Source organism: Pogoniulus pusillus, chromosome 24, assembly GCF_015220805.1.
Source record: "Pogoniulus pusillus isolate bPogPus1 chromosome 24, bPogPus1.pri, whole genome shotgun sequence".
NCBI lineage: Eukaryota > Metazoa > Chordata > Aves > Piciformes > Lybiidae > Pogoniulus > Pogoniulus pusillus.
Window position 1 is genome coordinate 270156 of NC_087287.1, and position 15285 is coordinate 285440.

A 15285-nucleotide genomic window follows, 5' to 3' on the forward strand; every position below is an offset into this window, starting at 1 on the left:
CTGGCCACTCTCCTCTTTTCTCTTCCCCCTCCTCTTCCTCTGCCCATAATATTTTCACTTTCAGAGCTCCAAGAACCCCTTCCCTCATCTGAACCCCTCGTTTGTCATCTCCATGCGTGCCTTCCGTGAAGCTGATGAACTGCAGCAGCTTCCACCACAGCAGAGGTGAAGGTGGTCAGCACCTCACAGGACAAATATTTGAGTTTCTGAGAGCTTAGTACATTTTGTAGGCTTCCCTTTTTTGCTGTCAGTATGAAACATAGATGTGGCAGACCGTGACATTTGACAGATGGGGTGAGGGTGTTCCTTCCCAAAGAGAAGAGAGAAGAACCCTCAGGGCTGATTTGCTTAACATGGATATTTTATTATGCAGGACACTGGCTCCACATTCAGCCTTCAGGAGGGGTTCAGGGAAAACAGACGAAAAAAAAGCTCCCAAGTTTTTGTTTTTCGTTCTTCTGACAGGCCCTGCCTGGCTGGTTCCGTTGCTATCGCTTTGAAGCCTCCTTTGCACGCCCCTGTGAAAGCAGTGTTTGTGTCTCTGGGGAGGCCGATAAGGATGGGTGAGAGGTGGTGGTCTCACCCCGCCCGCTGACCACACAGCCTTTCCCTTTCCTCTCTCCCTGCTGCTCTCTCTGAGGTGCCAGGACAGCTGGCAGGAGGGATAGCTGTCCCCTCATTATCACCGGGCTGCAGAGCACACTCAGCAGCAACTGCCTGAGCTTCTCCAGCCCTCTTGGTACCTCCTGTGCTGAGCTCTCTTGCTAAGGAACTTTATCAGCTCCTTCAGCTGCTCCTCAGCAGCACATGAAGTGTCCACTCAGGGGACAATTTTGCAGTGCACTGGAGAAGCTCAGAACTGAATTTGAGGAAAGAATGGCCTCAGGTGGGAATGGTAGGTTTGGGCCAGCAGTGCTGTTGATTTCCAATGCTTGCTGTCTCTATATTTTCAGGAAATCAGGTTATCTTCTAGCAGTTGCCTTCATCAGTCAGGGATGGTGAAACACTGTCCCAGATTGTCCAGAGAGGTGGTAGAAACCCTGTCCTTGGCATCATTCCAGTCAGGTTGTTTGGGGCTCTAAGCAACCCTCTATATCTGGGGATGTCCCTAGTGACTGCAGGGGGTTGGACTAGATGACCTTTAAAGGTCCCTTCCAATCCAAACCATTCCATGATTCTATGGGTCTATGTGCCAGGAATATCTTTTCATCCTCCCACCATTCCTCTTCAAAAGCTTTTACCCACTAAGGAAAGACCTCAAGGGAATACCATACACAGAGCTGATTTATTCTCAGTTTCCCACAGCTAGGATCTGGTGGCCACAGCACTCAACTGTCTCCTGGGAGCTCACACCCTCTCAAGTCCCCAGGACCTTCAAGGGGAGCATGGCTGGGTTACCAGCAGGCAGGCTAGCTGTTCCTCACTCCCACCAGCCCTTTGTCACGGGGGCTGGGCTAGTGACCCTTCCAACCCAATGCATTCTATGATTCTCTGCCCCTCTGTGCTAAACCAGAACATCACCATGAGCCCCTTCTCTTCCCACAGCACTGCTTTTTCTGCTAGCAGGTTTGTAACTCTTCCTCCTTATTATTTCTCACTCCCTGTAGCTGTTGCTGCATGTCCATTGGGTAAGTGGTTTTATTTCAGTTCACCTTTCTTAAACATTCCACCCTGGTAGTTCTTTAAGTCCTGTGTTTGGTTAGAGAAAACTGATCCTCTGCTTGTGAGTATTGATACCACATGTGCCCTTGATCTGCAGCCACTCAGGCATGGAATTAGCCAAGAGATTTTTGCAGCCCTCTTGAGTGCTGCCCAAATGTTTGCAGGCTGTGAGAATCTTTGTAGGACTAGGCTTTTGTCTGCAAATGTTTGAGGCCAGGAACTGTTTTATACGGGATGGCTGCTATGATACCTGAAATCTTACAGACTGATATCTAAAGGAACTCAGGGAACAAAGGGAGAGTTGAGACATGAAACATTTTGAGGCATTGGAGCAATCTGCCCAGGGAAGTGGTGGAGCCACCATCCTTGGAGGTGTTCAACAACGGTATGGACATGGCACCTGGGGACATGGTCTAGTAGTCATGAAGGTGTTAGGTAGAAGGTTAGACCTGATGATCTTAGAGGTCTTCTTCAGCCTTAATGATTCTGTGACTCTGTTCTATGGCCCAGTGATGTGAATGTTTCCTCAGATAGAGGAAACTCCCCACCTTTTGCTTGGAAAAAAAATTATGAGTCTGGAAGGGAACTGTCCTAAATTAGCATTGGCTATGTGACCTAAGCACAGACAAGTTTTACCTGTGCCTCTTTCCTGCTGCTTTAGAAGACTGTCAGAAGGGGATCTATTTTCCTAGATGTGTGCACACGCTATCAGCCTGCACTAGACAACCTTTTGTTTTATTCTCAGTCTTATCACCAAGTCATCTTTCAAGTATTTTTACAGTTAAGCAGATGTTTAATAGCCAGGGACAAGTCCAGCATTGAAAAAAAAAAGATATTTTCAAAGAAATTTTGGGGAACCTGACAAGAATCTGTTGCTATTGGCTCCTAACTATGTTTTCTTCCTCTTTTGATCTGGTTGTGTCAAGAGAAGTCTCTATGGGCTCGGTTTAACAAAGGCGTGATGGATTTGACCCTTTGTGCTCTTTGCTATTAGAGCTAGAAAAATGTTAGCTTCTTCCTCTGTTGCTATCTTGCCAAACATCATTTCAGTCCCAGGAAAGCCTGGCTTTCTATCATGTTAGCTCCCATAGCTACCCACCTGGGCCTCTATCTTGTTTCCAAGCATGCCAACTTTTTCTTCTTTTTCGCTCCCCTGTATATTGCCAAAGATTTGGATTTATTGTGCCTCAGCTCCATCCGAGTTAAGAAGATTTTCCTGACCATTTGCAAATCTGCCTTGGGAGATTTTAGACATTAAGCACCTTTGGATCCCTGTTGCTCATCCCATGTGTCAGTAGGATGCATGGCTAGCAAATTCAGAGGGGAAAAAAGAGCTCCCATCCCAATTGGTGAAACTAAGTAGTGAGGAATAGTGAGGAATAGTGAGGAATAGTGAGAAATGCAGAAATGTTATTTCTGGCTTTTTAATGAAGACAAGAATCTGCTCAAATAGCTTCTCCAAAATCTCACCGTTCGTTTAAAATGAACAGCCTGCTTGTTAGAAAGAACCTGCCAGGCTTGCTGCTGCTGTTGCTGTCGTTAATTGGTGATTCATCTCTCAGAAAGCTGTTGGAAGGAGGTTGAGGATTTAGATTCTGTGGATATTATGCGGCAGCAATATCAAAGAGGAAGGCTTTCTGGGTCCTGATGCTGAATCAAGCCCTGCAGATGCCAAACACAATGATACCAACAAGAATGGGAGTGACATTGTTCCTACCAAATGGTGGAGGGAGGTGCCAGATGGCTGTCCTGTGGATCCTTCAGGAGAAAGAAGTCACAACCTGCTGTCTTTTTACTCTAAACCAGGAGGGTTTGTTTTGTGGTGAGATCTTGTGCTGTTCACCACCACTCCAGTATGGTGTGGAGTAGCTCAAAGGAGCTTTACTGTGGTTGGGTCAACTTTGAGCCAGAGACAGTATGTGGGATATCTGTGTCTAGTTAGGCTGGAAACCATCTCCTCTTTCACCTTTCTGAAAGCCTAAGCTAGTTCTGAGAGATGCTGGCTACACTCCAGGCTAGGGTCAGCTGGCATGGGATAACTGGTGAAGCCAGGCCTTTAGACACCTCAACTCTTTGGGATGGCTGACAGCCACATGGCTGGAGTATGCTCAAAGGATGCAACACATCTAGGATTTTCTGTGGGATTGTGTTTGCACAACCTCATATCAAGACCAAAATCAATTCTGGAAAGTCCTACTGGTATTCCTGATGCTCCTTGTTTCTTTGCTGTTTCATGGAGTGCACAACGAGTTTTCCCTCTGACTAAATTCTGACCCTGTTTCTGAGTGGCAGCCACAACCTTTTATTAGTTTTAGAAGTTTCAGTCACATTTATAGTAGCAGACTCAGAGGAAGAACCTAGTCTTCCATCTTTAGAAACAGAAATAGGTGATGCAAGTTTCAGGTTCAAACCGGAACGTGAAATCCTGCTTTCTTCTTCCCCTGCAGAAGACATGGATGGTTGTTCACAAAGAGCTGTAAAGAAGCATTTGTGTGACTACAGCTAAGCTCACCCTTGAGTGGACATTTCTAACTTTGTGAAATCTTAAGAAAGAATTCATTCAAGGTATTTTCTTGTCAATACGTCTTTTGCTTTTTAACTCACGGAAAGTGAGTTCAGTCTGGCTCAAGGGTTTTAAAGTGAAGAGTACCAAAGGCAGTACAAAATATCAAACTATTTTTTCTACTTGAACTGCTTATTTTCTAAATAATATTTCACAATGAATCTTCTCACCGAATCACTTGTTCCATTAATTCCAGTGTCCTTTGTAGCTTTGCCTCAGCTGGGATCTCAGTGTAACAGACACTGTACAAAAAAGAGTCTGAAATGGATCCTACCCAAACACTGTCCAAGGACAACCCAGGCAAAAGGTGTCAGAAAGAAGTATCATTTGACTAGGCAAATGGAAAACTTCCAGAAGCAGTCAAGGCAATTGTCTCAAGATCACCCTGGGAACCTCTGGCACAGCCAAGAGATGATTTAACATCTCCGGAGTCCTTCAAAGACAATCCTACCTCACTTTGTCAGGTTTCTAATCCAAAGGCAGTGGAAAGAGCCCCTTGATTCCAGTGCTGGTGAACACTCTGCTGAGACCCCACCTGGAGTACTGCATCCAGCTCTGGAGCCCCCATTACAAGAAGGATGTGGATGTGCTGGAGTGTATCCAGAGAAGGGCCACTGGGATGCTCAGAAGGCTGCAGCAGCTCTACTATAAGGACAGACTGAAAGAGTTGGGGCTGTTCAGTCTGGAGAAGAGGAGGCTTCCAGGTGACCTTCTTGTGGCCTTCCAGTATCTGAAGGGGGCCTACAAAAAAGCTGGGGAAAGATTTTTCAGGCTCTCAGGGAGTGACAGGACTAGAAGGAATGGAGCAAAGCTGGAGATGGGTAGGTTCAGGCTGGATATGAGGAGGAAGTTCTTCACCATGAGAGTGGTGTAAGGCTGGAATGGGTTGCCCAGGGAGGTGGTTGAGGCCCCATCCCTGGAGGTGTTTAAGGCCAGGCTGGATGGGGCTCTGGCCAGCCTGCTCTAGGGTAGGGCATCCCTGGGCATGGCAGGGAGGTTGGAACTAGATGATCCTTCTGGTCCCTTCCAACCCTGACTGATTCTATGATTCTATGTTCTTGTCACATGAGGAGCTTCTCTCCTATCAAATCAAAGAGGAACAAGCAGTCCATTTGCTGCTGAGATGCCGCCCATCTGCAGCTATGTCTAATTAGAGTTAATTACAGTGAGCTGAGGCTCTGTAATGCTCCTGGTCCCCAAGTTTTGAAGGACCCACTGCTTTATCCTGTAGTTTCCCCTGCCAACTTCTGGAGTTGCCTGTTATCAAGCTCCAAAAGGTAGAGATTGTACAGGATCTCTGGCAAGCCACAGAAAGTGTCCCAGCTTAATACTACAGCAATGACTAATCAGGGTATCCCAAGAGTATGCTTTGCAATAGCTCTTGCAAGGGTAATGAGGACAATTTTCATAGCTCTGACACTTTAGGCCAAGCCAAATCGTGTTTATTCTTGTGGTTTTCTTTGCTGGAGCAGCAGGTAATGCAGACCCAAAAGAAAAACCCCATTCTGGGAGAAGGATTGAAGCAGGAGAGGCTGCAGGAGGAACAGCCAGAGTTGTTGTTCCCTCATAGCAGGACTAACGGTTAAGTTCTATTAATTGCTGAAGGCTGTTTTGTTTGGCAAATACAGGAAGCAGTTTACATGGCTACGAGAGTGCTCTGCTCCACAGCCCCCCTCCAATACTATTATTGTAATGGGATAACACTGATTAGGGACAGTTCCCTGAGGAAGGAGGGCCTTTTGATGATTGAGTCATTTCCTTTCCCCGCTCGACTTCAGTGAGACAGGGCTTCTCTCACCACAGACACACACCCTTTGTAGCCAGGGACTTCTCCTTCGGGGAGGTCAGAAGCACACGGCTCAGCCTTTGCTGGAAATGCCTGAGTGCCTGAGTCCTTCTGAGTGCTTTCTGCACTGGACCATCAGAAGCTTGCCAGGAATCCAAGCAGGTTCTTTTCCCTCGAATATTCTGGTTACTGCCCCCTTTCAAAGCTACAGATTAACACTGTCTTTGGTTATCCCACTCTGCTGCAACCCTTTGCTCTTTGAGCTCTTTTGTTCCCATAGAGGTTTGGCAAGTTCATTTAAAAGCAGTGATGGCTTTACCAGCCAAACAGAGGCCATAACACCTCTGCAAACCACTAAAGTACAGCCTTCTGCTTCAGGGTGTGGTCAGCAGCCATGAGTGAAGAGCTGACCAAGCCCACCAGCTCCCAGACCACGCAAGTCACATGAGAACATAGAATGATAGACTTGCAGAATCACCTGGTGGAGAAGACATGGAGTCCAGCCATGACCTAACATGTCCCTCCACACAACTGTTAGATCACGTCCCTAAGCTCTGCATCCAAACGTCCCTTGAACACCTCCAGGGACGGTGACTCCACCACCTCTCTGATCAGTCTGTTCCAGGGCTTGACAACCCTTTTGATGAAGAATTTTTTTCCTAATGTCCAATGTAAAGGTCTCCTGGTGCAACTTGAAGCCCTTTCCTCTTGCCCTACCACTTGCTGTCTGGGAGAAGAGGCTCCACCTCACTCCAGCCTCCGTTCAGGCAGTTGTAGAGAGCAATGAGGTCCCCTCTCAGCCTCCTCTTCCACAGGCTGAAGAACTCCCAGTTCCCTCAGCTGGTCCTCACAGGACTTGTGTTCAAGACCTTTCGCCAGCCTCATTGACCTCCTCTTGACATTCTGATATGGTAGGAACATGGTAGACAGAACAATCTTGAGCCTCTTCTCTCTCTTTGGTTTTTGTCATGTGTTGCCATGGGAGATGCTTGAATGAGCTCCATTCCAACTGCAGCTTAGCAAGAAAATGTTCCTGTTATCACTTCTGAGCTAAAACTGGGTTCTCCCAAATGTTTTCCCCTTTGAGGGACAGTAATTGCTCTCCGATTAGGCAGGAAGCTCTACCAGCATTATTGCTTGACAGGAGCCAGCGTTATCAACCCCCAACACATCAGGGCCTGTCCTCACAGGAAGGGAATCATAAGTAATCAGCAGGGCTATAATGCAACTGGCTGCTGGTCCCTCCACACTGGTGGGACAGAGCACAGAGAAAAACATTTCAGGAGTTTTGTTAGTGGCCAAAGTGTTTCAAAAGAGGCTGGCTCCTCTTTGCCTCTCTGCTTGGCTTCCCCAGGCATGGCTGTGTTTCCTTAGCATGGGGGCTCTGCTACCCAAAGGGTGCTTTTGCAAACTGGTGCCACCCCTTCCCTGAGTGATCCACCACTTTGTACTGGGAAAGCCACCCTCATGGGGCAATGATAGTCAAGGGGAAGAAGCACACAAAAGTACCAAGATGATGAAGATCCTTGGGTCCTATACCTCAAAGTTCCTTCCCTTTCAGAAGAACATCCCTGCCTTGGATGTTCTTTCCAAGAGGTAGGCACGTCTCAACATGTGTGAACGTGGCACTGCCAGAGCAGTTCTGTGGCTCTGTGATGTGATTGTGATCCCATCTCCACACAGCCTCAGCAGAAGGCTTTTACCTCAAGGGATACTGTGAGGACCAAGCTGCTTTTACATCTCAGTTGCTCTCCCTGCGACGACTTTTGTCAGGCTGGTTGCTTGTTTTAGTGGTGATGTTTTCAGACTGAAGCCTATGTGCCCAGAAGACACATAAAATAAGAGGCTTTTAAAAGCCAGAGGATAAATAAAACACAGCCTTGAATAAACAACAGGCCTTTGTCCTAATTTCCTTTCATTCCATACTGGATGCTGATAACCCATCTGAAATTCTCGTGCACAATGAGAGTGCCAAGGAGCCCACAGCCTCTCAATAGCAATGGGTTGCCAAAATGGTTAGCTCGTAGCCAAGCAATTGTTTCATTGCAAGCGGGCTGCAGGCTGTTGTGGTCTTACCAGACTGCACCTTTCTCCATCACAGGTACCTTCATCAGAGGAAACTGCAAGAGCCACTCGGGGATGAGACATCTCACAGGAAAAAAGATCTTGTGAGGTCAGGTAAGAGCACTCACAATGTGTGTTGGGAGTGTTTCTGCTCACCGCTCTGGTACTGCACAGTAATGCTCTTCTTCTGGATCAAACCCTTTCTTGATGTACCCAGCGGAAATATTAATCCTCTACTTTAGTTTGTGTCCCTGTGCAGAGCAGCCACACAGTAAAGCAACATGATTTTCATGAGCTAGGAACATACTTCTGAGGCAACTAATAGCTGGAGTGGCATGCCAAGGAGGCTTTTTCTTCACACCAGCTTAAGCAAAGTCCATGTTGCTGCCTTTGTCAATCCCAGTTTTGCTGACTGAGGTGTGAAGGGGCTGATTGGAGACCCTCACTCACCAACAGAGATTATCACAAACTGTATGAACCACAGGCTCATTGTAGAGATGGCATTAAGCTCCACATTTTCCAAGGTCCCAACGTGTCACACACTTTGGCAAGTCATATCCATATTCCAGTATTATTGCTAGCAACATCTATTTCACCCTCATCATCCTGCACTGATCTATCTGCAGAAGTATCACCAGAGCTCCATCTGTGCCTGTTGTCCTCTACAGTTGCTTCCTCTTTGTTGTTTGTGGTCATTCAATGCTCACACTGGCCCATACTGGAAGAGGATGGTTAAGTCCTCCCTTCACCAAGGTTTCTATACTTATATATCCTTTTATGATGAATCATAGAATAATTGGTGTAGGAAAAGACCTTCAAAAATCACCTAGTCCACCACTCCCGAGAGTGGTAAATTTCCAGAGAGGTGGTAGAAACTCCATCCATGGAACCATTGCAAGTCAGGTTGTCTGGGACTCTGAGCAACCTGCTCTAGTTGCAGCTGTCCCTGCGGACTGCAGAGGGGCAAGACAAAACAGACTGAACACCCACCCAGTGTTTTGTTTTGAGGCTGTTCCCAGGGTAAGTCACACCCATTTCATTTTTCTTTCTGAAAGCCTTGAAACAAAACAAACCGTGCTCAATAACATGGACACACACTGAGCCTGGCCAGAAATAGGCACTGAGCAAAACACAGGGGCACAATAACACAATCTAGGGCAAGCCTGGGCAGAGCCAGTGCTCATTGTGCATCTACAGGCACTTACTGCTTGGGAACGGGCCACGTGGTAGAAAATTTTTCTTCTCTATATGGATCTGTTCACTGCCATTTACTTAGAGAATCACAGAGCACATTGAGTTGGAAGGGCCAACCCCTCTGCAATAAGCAGGAACAGCCCTAACTAGAGCAGGTTGCTCAGTACTCCATCAAACCAGACCTTGAATGTCTCCAGAGATAGGGCCTCCAGAGATAGAGCCTCCCCCACCTCCCTGGGCAACCTATTCCAATGTTCCACGACCCTCATAATGGTGATGTCCTTCCAGACGTGGGTAGCTTTTACCAAAGGGTGGTGATAGTTTTCACAACCAGACTTAATTTTGCTTCAGGAACAAGCAAAAGATTCCGAGGCTGGTTGACAAAAAACACGTTAAAATGTTGCACATAAAATGACTGCACACCCAGGTCTGAAGGCAGAGACTAAGGATTTCTGGTGAGAAGAGTGGACAAGCACCATCCCAGACAGGGGCAATATTTTTCCACCTGTTGTTTTTTTCCTGAAGGATTATTTTTGCAAGTAGCAAGGAAAGAAGCCAGACCTTACATCATTAGAAACAAAACCTCTGAGCATTCACCTGAGAATCAAGTAGGGCGTGGATGCAAGTACCAGAAATAGCAGAGTGGGTGTAGAGGACAAAAAGGAGAGGATCTCCTCAATGACCTTCAGAGGTCCCTTCCAGCACCTACCATTCTGTGATTCTCCGAGTCTGGAATCTCATCTTCTGCACTGTAAAGCAGGCTGGAAAAGGAGCTTTGTAATCTAAAACTAATATACATTTCAGTTGTGGAGACAAACTAAAGTTCTTATATGCTCAGGATTACCCCAGAACCAAAAGCAGCAGCTGAGCCTTCTCCTTCCAGTCACCAGCCTTTGCCTTTAAAGCCCCACAACCTGGGACATCGCCGTGCAGCCTCAGCTTATCCCTGAGAGCTGACAGCAGAGGACAAGGTCGGTGAGCAGCCAGCCTGACTGGGCTATGACGAGTTCTCTCACTTAAAATCATTTGCAGAAAAATATTGTTCATGGGCTGCATAAACAATTTGCATTGGCTCAGATGCCCCAAATGTGCTTTTTTTTGTTTGGCTGCCAAGGTTGCTCTCTCACTTGCTAATTACGTTTCACTTTAGCTTTCAGCAAAAACAGGAAACAAAGCATCCATTACTCCAATGACAACTTTTCAGCAAGCCAGCATTTCAACATCCATTGTGTAATTTCCGACCTGGAGCCAGCTAGGAGCTAAGTGCCTTCAGAACTGTATAGTCCCTCTTACAAGGGCCTTAGCAGCCCCTGTGCTCCTAGATAACAGGCACACCATTTATGGGTCTCAAACATGGGGAAGAGATGCTTGCCACTGTTACCCGCTGCCCTTAGAACCTTTCTCCATGGCACAAAACTTCATGAATCCTGCAGAACATCTCAAGAGGCTTTTTCTTTCTCCCACAGGCTGGCTTGCAGCTGCCTTCTGCGTCACCCCAGCTGTTGTCTGTTTTAATGATGTTTCTTTTCCTCTCTCCTATACGCAGCAACAAGATTTTTCCTCCCATACAGATATTCACTGGCACAGGCTGCCCAGGTCGGTGGTTGAATCCCCATTCCTGGAGGTGTTTCTAAGAGGCATGGACATGGTACTGAGGGACACAGTTTAGCACCAGCCTTGGTAGAGTTAGAGAAGTGTTGGACCCGGTGACCTTAAAGGTCTTTTCCAATCAGAACAATTCTATTCTGTAGCTGGTGGCTCAAGTCAATGTGGCAAGTGTTCAATATTCACCTGCTCTGGTGCAGCAGACAAAAGATGGAGGGCAGCTGGGAGCTGTAACCCATGTGCAGGCAGCCACTGGCTTTATTGAGCCATCCATCCAAATCACTGCTTCAGTTTCTTGACAACCATATTCAAACTGGCTCTTTGTGTTCTCGAGGAAAGTTCAGCATCACCCATTTGCAACTCGAAGTTATCTTCATCCACTTCAACGGACATGGAACTTGCTACAAACAAAGCACCTTCAGAACACAGATCACAGGATAATATGGGTTGGAAGGGACCTTTGGAGATGATCCAGTCTGACCCCCCTGCTGAAGCAGCTGTATCTAAATGTTTTGCTCATGTGAACCCTCTGACATTGTGAATTTACCAAGCTTGTCTGAAAATCAAACTGGTGAGATTCTAGAAACAGATTAAAATACAGTTCCTCCTACCTCACATGAAAGTATGGGTGGTCCCAAGCCACAGCAGCACAAGAAGAGGGTTAAACTGAGGAGGGCTTGTATTTTCCATCTGCATCTGCCTCTTTAGTGCCAGTATTGACTCCAAGCTCTGACACACTGCTTTTTTATCAAGTCTTATGAGCCAGATATCCCTGCTCCAGGATGCTCTGCCTCTTGTGGTTTCCAAACGCACTCTCAAAGCCACCTCACACAGGTGCTGTGAATCTTTTCCCAGGTTGTGTGTGGAGAGAAACCTCTCATTCCCCTTATTCAGCCAACAGAGCTGGGATCGACAAAGCGAGCGACAGGCGTAGACCGCGGCGTGGGGGCAATGAAGATGCCCTTTAAATTGCCTACAACCCTCTTTGATCCAAACTGCTGATGCTGCCATAGTCAATTTGCTAAGCTTATTGATCATCTTCTGTTTAAATTACAGTTTGATGTCCTGGAACAGGCTATTCATCACAGGGAGCTAACAGGATGAGATGAGATAGAGGGAGCAAAAGAAACACACACACAGAGGGGAAAGGGGGGAAAGAAAAAAAAGGGTTAGCTTCCATGGTCAGCTGGCAGTAAATATTGTGGTGATAAAAGAGCCTGGTGTGGATACTGAGCATGGGGGACTTGCTGGGTAATTAAGAGAAAATGGCAGCGTGTTAGGAAATGAAGTTTTCAGAGAAAGGAGGTGAAAAATAGAGTGTTCTGATTTACTAGCAGTGTGTGCATACAAGCTGAGGGATGTCTGCCAGAGAAACACAAGCACCTCCATGGTTTGGTGAGTTGGGTTAGATGTGGACCAGTACAGGTAAGGGATGATGTACTTCGGGTGAATGTTGGCCAGGGAAACTCAGAAGAGCTGGTCCCCAGTACCACCACTCTGTCTGTGCATCTGTCTCCTTATCTGCTGGTCGGCCACACAATTGTAGAACCATAGAGTTATTAAGATTGAAAAAGCCCTCTAAGATCATCCAGTTCAACCAGCAACCCAACAATACCATGGCCACTAAACCAAGTGCCATGGCCACACATTCCTTGAACCCCTCCAGGGATGGGGACTCCACCACCTCCCTGGGCAGCCTGTGTCAATCTCTGACCACTCTTGCAGTAAAGAAACTTTTCCTAATCTCCAAGGTGAATCTTCCCTGGCACACAATTTCAGGCCATAATGATTCAAACTAAAATAAAAGCTTCAGAAAGCAGGAAAAAAAATCATAAAAAGTGGAAAGGCTCTTGCTGGAGCTGTACCCAGCAGGACTGAGGACATTTTTCTCCCATTAAATTCTAGCTTGTTTTCATGGTCTTGGACTGATTTTTGAACTTTTAAATGCTTCCATTGCACAAGACCACACTCCTCCTAACACTGATGAAACAGGCATGGGCAGAAGGAATGTCAAGAAAAACTCTGTAGTTGAGTTACCAAAGGTGGAACTGAGAGCACAATTAATCTCACTTTAAGCTCAGACACTGTGAAATCAGTCTTCACACAGAAAAGCCATGTCTTGTTGAGCTGTTGAGCAGGGGACTACTGGCAGGACAGTCTGGGAAGTGTTTGCCTCTGGAAGCAGTGCAGCAGGGCTGGGGGTGTACAATCAGTGTACATGGATAAAGAAGGTTTGTAACTTACCCTAAGGGTAGGAGAGCACTGACTTTCTTCTGGCTACGAACAATGATGTCTTGGGATGCGTCAACAAGTGTGTAGTAAGCAGGTTGAGGGAGGTTCTCCTCCCACTCTGTTCTACCCTGGTGAGGCCTCATCTGGAGTATTGGGTCCAGTTCTGGGCTCTGCAGTTCAAGAAGAACAGGGAACTGCTTGAGAGAGCACAGTAAAGAAACACAAAGATGCTGAGGGGACCAGAACACCTCTGCTAAAGAAAGGCTGGGGGGCTTGGGGATGTTTAGCCTAGAGAAGGCTGAGGGGGGATCTCAGCAATGCATGTAATACTTCACAGGGTGGCTGTCAGGAGGATGGGGCCAGGCTTTTCTCAGTGGTCCCCAGGGACAGGGCAAGAGGCACGAGCTGGAACGTACAAAGTTCCACCTCAACGTGAGCAGGAACTTGTTTACCTTGAGGGTGGTGGAGCACTGGAGCAGGCTGCCCAGAGAGGTGGTGGAGTTTCTGGAGGCATCCTGTGCACCCTGCTGTAGGTGAACCTGCTCTGGCAGTGGGTTGGGCTGGGTGGCCTGCAGGGTCCCCTCAGCAGCCCTCGCTCTGTGGTTCTGTGACACAAGCTAGGACTGTACTTCAAACTATTAACTCCTTGACAAATCAGAGAAGCATATGGGCAAATATTTAATCCATTTTCTGAGACAGGTCCGAGAAGCCAAAATGACCCAACCACGGCCTAAATTCACAGATGTTTTACAACCATCAGGACCTTGATGGCTGGTGTGTGTCACAGCACCCAGCAAGCTGTGGTGCCTGGGAAGAGCTATCGCAGGAAGCCATCTGTGCAGAGGCAGCCTTTGTAGGAAACCCAGCCAGACCAGCAGCTATTTCTTATTATTATTTCTCTCCCTGACAGTTTTCTCCTTGACACTTTCCCTAAACGGCGGTGGGAGGAAGTAAGCTGTCAATTGAAAGCCATCACTTTTTGGTAGCCCTGGGCTGCAGAGGGCTCTCAGCCCAGCGGCGCAGCTCCGCGCTCAGCGGCGCAGCTCCGCGCTCGCTTCCTGCCGGCGCAGCCAACAGGAAATCCACGTGAAAGAAATCGCCAGAAAGCTGCGGGGGCCTCAGGCTGCTCACGGACTCAGCCTACTTCACAAACTGGGGCTGGCTTAGAGGTGGAAGGATCACCACAGCTGCGCTGACAAAAGCTCCTAGGTCAGAATAATTCATCCCATCAAAAGAGCACTTTCGCCTAGAAGGTGTTTTTCACCCAAGGACTGCCGGATGAAACTCCTCCAGAAGATACTCCAGGTCTAAGATGTGGCTACAGCAATATTTGCTGCTTTGGTGTAACAACACGAGCAAATGTTCCCTCTTTAGCTCTGTCCCAAGCTTCCTGCTCCACAGGTAATAAAGGAAATAGGAAATCAGAGATCAGGAAGGCAGTGAGGAAATCTCGAGGTCCAGAGAGGAATCTCCCAAAGCAGAGATCCCACTGGGAAACAGGAACGTCAGGGACCTTCCTGCCCTGCTGCAGCCTTGCAGCCCCCACAGGCTGCAGAAGCACCTAGCTGCAGGGTATTGGGGGGGGGGAGGGAGAAATTGTGCAACAGCCTCAATCGGCGCTGAAATGAGGAAGGAAATAATGTGTTAAATGATTTAATTTTCCGAGTTGTTGTTCCTCACAGATAGACCTAGGGTGGGAGCTGATTGCACTGCCTTGTTTTGATTAACGAGCCAGATCTGAGACGTTCCTGTTCCCTTTCAGAGAGTTTCCACAGCTTCTATTCCATTTTCATAGCAGGGTCAGGAATTCAAAGGACATTTATCTTTCACTCTTTGTAGCTAAATAAATGATTCTCAACAATACTGGTTTCATGGTAGTCAACTCCACTGACCTCCCATTTCCTCTGCTTCAGTGAAATTACTCCAGATGTACACCAGTGGTAGTGGGTCCACTTTCTCTGATGCTACATGAATTTGCAAGCTTTAATTCTGTATGTTTGCTCCGCTTCTTGGGGATTAGATGGAATCTACAGGTTTCGGTTGGGTTTCAGTTCTATGTATTCCATCGATCTCTTTCACTGTGTAATGCAGCCAGGATTTGGAAATTAATGGGCCAAGTGCATCCTTAGATGCACCACAGGATGCTGTTGAGATCTGGCCCCATCTTGCCAAGACCATC

The 15285-nt window shown here is 47.2% G+C and overlaps 1 long non-coding RNA gene across 1 annotated transcript; it reads left to right on the plus strand.

The window, feature by feature from the left end:
• Positions 1–833: 833 nt before the first annotated feature.
• On the plus strand, positions 834–14969 carry LOC135186292 (uncharacterized). The gene is made up of 3 exons (XR_010306809.1): positions 834–895; positions 8113–8189; positions 14017–14969. It is a non-coding gene; the product is annotated as an uncharacterized LOC135186292 (long non-coding RNA).
• Positions 14970–15285: the final 316 nt, after the last annotated feature.